The sequence below is a fragment of the Ceratotherium simum genome, chromosome 22 (genome assembly GCF_057802395.1).
Source record: "Ceratotherium simum simum isolate JZ-2026a chromosome 22, ASM5780239v1, whole genome shotgun sequence".
Taxonomy (NCBI): domain Eukaryota; kingdom Metazoa; phylum Chordata; class Mammalia; order Perissodactyla; family Rhinocerotidae; genus Ceratotherium; species Ceratotherium simum.
Genome location: NC_141921.1, coordinates 14,765,148 through 14,769,485, shown reverse-complemented (window position 1 = coordinate 14,769,485; position 4,338 = coordinate 14,765,148). Strand labels below are relative to the sequence as shown.

Here is a 4,338-nt window from a genome sequence, read left to right as displayed (position 1 = left end):
GAAGCCTCTCCACACACAGATTGGAATTGGGTCCAGGGAGCTCTTGCAGCAGCCCTAGGAAACCCGTACAGTATCCTTTGCATCTGAAAGCAGAAGAAAGTCTCCTTTCTGTGATTATATCACTTTTAAAACAAACTATTTTTCCCATGAGAGCCTTTCTGTACCTGGATGCCTTGTAGGGAAGCTACAAAGTTAGTAAAAGTACCTATCTTTTCATTCAAGATCTCTGCTCTGTTAATGCAGCAATATTGCCTTCATTTCCAATTGCCCCTAATCCAGCCACGACGTGTCTGACACTCCACCTACTGCTAAATAGTTCACAGTCATAGGCGTGGGTTCTGTCTTTTTCTCTGTACCAATCTACATGGAAAACATTCCAAGGCCTATCTCTTTTACTAAAGGATTTAAAAGGGTTTAATAATATTATGTTTCCTGGTTGTTTAGTGTCATCCAACATAGTGATGATCTTCTGCTATTCTTTCCTTCAGCAGATGCCTGCAAACAGAACTATCTTTCCTGTGCAGCAAAAGATACTTATGTTTCTGTCACCAGAGCATCTGAAACCAAAGCCCCCATCTTTACTTTACTCTACCTACCCAATAAGAGATTACTTCAGGCCTCAATTTTTCCCCGTTTCTGCCCCCATTGATTGAAAAAAAAATAAAAAAGAAGAAAAGGAAGGATGGAGTGTTCAAGAGCCCTTTTGGAAGTTTTCCTATGGTGGGCCCTGGATCCCATAAAACCGCCGTTTAACTATTTATGCTTCTCATGGGAAGCATATGGGATTAACAGACTGTGACAACTGGCTTTTATTTTTCCATAATACTTTAACTTCTATCTGTTAAAAGGCTTTCAAGACCAAAGAAAGCAAGTTAAAGAAAGTAATTTACATTATAAAATTTTTATTTGATCTAACACTTGATCTTTCTCTTTGAGTTCCATAGCTTCACCTGGAGAGACATGTGAGTGAGGGAATTCATACCTTTTTATTATGGAAAATTTCAAACATACATAAAGTAGAGAGAATGGTGTAATAAGCCACCATACACCTGTCACTCAGCTGCAGCAATTATCAACACTCTGTTGCCCTTATTTATACTCTATCCTTCCCACCACTGCTTTTTTGTTCTTTTGCTGAAGTATTCTAAAACAATCCAAGACATCACATCATTTCACTTGTAAATTCTTCAGTAAAAATCTCTAATACAGACTTATTTTATAACCATAATATAACCACAATTTCATTATCATACCCAGCAAAATTAACAATAATTCCTTAGTATCATCTAATAATCAGTCCATGTTCAGTTTTCCCCAATTGTCTCAAAATGTCTTTTTATAGTTGGTTTATGTAAAATCAGGATCTAAACGAAATCTACATTTTGCATTTGATTGGTAGGTTTCTTAAGTCTCTGTCTTTTTGTTTCAAAGTTAAATACAGGCTTTTCTTTTGAAGTAATTTATGTTTTTCCTAGTTCCTAACATGCGCATCAGGTTTCTAAACAGAAGAAAAAAGACTTAGACAAAGAGCCACATATTAGATTTCAGACTGGTCTAAGAAAACTAATAAATTGAGTAAATTAACTTGAATAAATTAAGAGTGCACATGCAGAACAGAATTGTAGCTCTTGGTCAGAAACATGTGAACTAAAGGCAAACTGCCAAGATTAAGGCAGGTTTTTGTTTTTTTGAAAATATATACAGCATAATGTATTTTTTTTCCTCCAAGTTCATTTAATGTTCATCTTGATATTATATAAAGTGCATTGCTAAATTAAAATACAAGCTTCCTAATAAAAAAAAAAAGATGGCATAGAAAGTTCCCTTTGTTTTAGTCTTCCTTTTTTTTTTAAAATGCTATCTTTATTTATTTTTGTGACGAAGATTGGCCCTGAGCTAACATCTGTGCCCATCTTCTTCTACATATTTTTTTTATATATGGGACACCTACCACAGCATGGCTTGATGAGCGGTGCATAGGATCCGAACCCGCAAACCTCGGGCCACCCAAGCAGAGCATGCGAACTTAACCACTAGGCCACCGGACCGGCCCCTAGAGTCTTCCTTATACCTATTAACAGTATTTTATTTTTGCATTTGCTTCGTGTAAGAGATTTCTGCAACAATCCTATGACTCAAAGGCAAAAGCTTAGGCACAATGCATGACAACTGTCAGGCTGATGGCCAGTGTAAGGAATTACTTTCTTCCTCTGCTGGAGTCAACTTGAGTGTTGGCAGTTTCTGAGTGTTGGTTTGCGATCTTAGGAGTTCTCAGGGTGAATTTGAAACTGGCCCCTGTACATGGAGGGCAAGGGGAGACAAAAGAAAGAGGCAGACCACTCCAGATTGGTAGGTGGCAGTTTTAATAAGCAAGAAAACTTACCTATGAGGCCTGTCTTAGGCAGCTGCAAGATGAGTAGATCTCTGCACCTACCCACCAGAATCTTAAAAGTTTATATAGAGACCCTAACGGGGTTCAGTCATGTATCCAGTCCAAATGATCTCAACAACACATACTCTCTCAAGGCAGCATCCTTGAACTGGCTCCTAGTGTGGGAACAGTGGGCAGAAAGTACATTCCAAGGACACAGGAGGGGGTAAGGAGCCTCTGATTGCCTAGGTCCAGCTCACCGGTAAACCAGAGGTCATGTTCTCTCAATGACCTCCTCCAACATCAAGGAGGAAGTTGAGGGCTTTGGCAAGATTGTCATCCATCTCCAAGACTAAGCCTAAAATAACTGTTTAGGATGTCATCACAAAAGCTCAGTGGAGAGCTGTTTCAAATGTTCTTGTAACTGAACTTTAGGACAGTGCACTTAGAGGAGCAAGGAAACTAAACACATAGGCAGCCAAGGTAGAAGGTGTATCTCCAAAGAAAAACGGAGACGTTCCCAATCTGTTTGACAGAGGGTTTAGGCACTCCTTGGCAGCTTTGTACATCTGTGCTTCTACATCTCAGAGGTGGTAGAGGTGAGGCTCTCCTCTGGTCAGGAGAAGCCTATTCAGGTCTCCCTTAGACATTCTTCCAGGAAGGATCAAACTCAAGAGAAAAGGAATTCATGGAGCAAACCAAAACCATAGCTTTATCACAGTAAAGAATTTCAACTATCACCTCTGTCGAAAATGTGGGAGCACTGCAGGAAGCAGCTTCTTTTCGAGGAGAGCAATGTAAGCCAGTGTGTCTGCCCCTTGTTTTGCTGAGAGTTCATAATCAGCATTATATTTCTGTTTTCTTAAAAAGTTTAGTATTTTTTCTGGCTGAGAAACAATGTTGTTGTCCAAATTGGTACATCTCCTCTTGAACCTCTCCGTGTGTTATCTATGATATTGATGTTTAAGAGTGCACCAGAGGGCCGGCCCCGTGGCTTAGCGGTTGGGTGCGCGCGCTCCGCTGCTGGCGGCCCGGGTTCGGATCCCGGGCGCGCACCGACGCACCGCTTCTCTGGCCATGCTGAGGCCGTGTCCCACGTACAGCAACAAGAAGGATGTGCAGCTATGACATACAACTATCTACTGGGGCTTTGGGGGGAAAAAATAAATAAATAAAATCTTAAAAAAAAAAAAAAAGAGTGCACCAGAAAAACAATGTAATCTACACAGAAACCGAAATATAATAATGTACTCCTGAAATTTAAACAACGTTAAAAGCCAATATGACCTCAATTAAATAAATAAACAAGTATATAAACTACCAAAAAAAAAAAAAAGAGTGCACGAGCAAATTTGGCATAAGCTATCACCACCAGGGACTCACTGTGTATGATGGGAACCCCCAGCCACCTTCCCAGTAATTGGACTCCAAGGAGGCTGCCATCTTGCTGGGGCTGAACTTTGCTACTCTTAAGTTTCTTTTAACTAATAGAATGACTCCTCTTTTTGTTACTGGTTTCATTTTGGTTTTGTCTTATGCCATTTATTTGTTGAGGAAACTGAGTAATTTGTCATGTGGGATTTCTCACATTCTGGATTTGAATTTGTAATCAATCTTGTAAAAAATTATAAATCAAGCCCTAGAGGTTTGATTTTTTTCTTTTTGTCAAGAATATTTTGGGGGTGGCCCCGTGGCTTAGAGGTTAAGTGCTCGCGCTCCGCTGCTGGTGGCCCGGGTTCGGATCCTGGGCACGCACCGACGCACCGCTTCTCTGGCCATGCTGAGGCCGCATCCCACATACAGCAACTAGAAGGAGGTGCAACTATGACATACAACTATCTACTGGGGCTTTGGGGGAAAAAAAGAAAAGGAGGAGGATTGGCAATAGATGTTAGCTCAGGTCCGGTCTTCCTCAGCAAAAAGAGGAGGATTAGCATGGATGTTAGCTCAGGGCTCATCTTCCTCAC

At 40.5% G+C, this 4,338-nt stretch overlaps 1 pseudogene; it reads right to left on the bottom strand.

Annotated features, from left to right (window-relative positions):
• Positions 1 to 2,706: 2,706 nt before the first annotated feature.
• LOC101406095 (metaxin-3-like) lies at positions 2,707 to 3,814 on the bottom strand (annotated as a pseudogene).
• Positions 3,815 to 4,338: the final 524 nt, after the last annotated feature.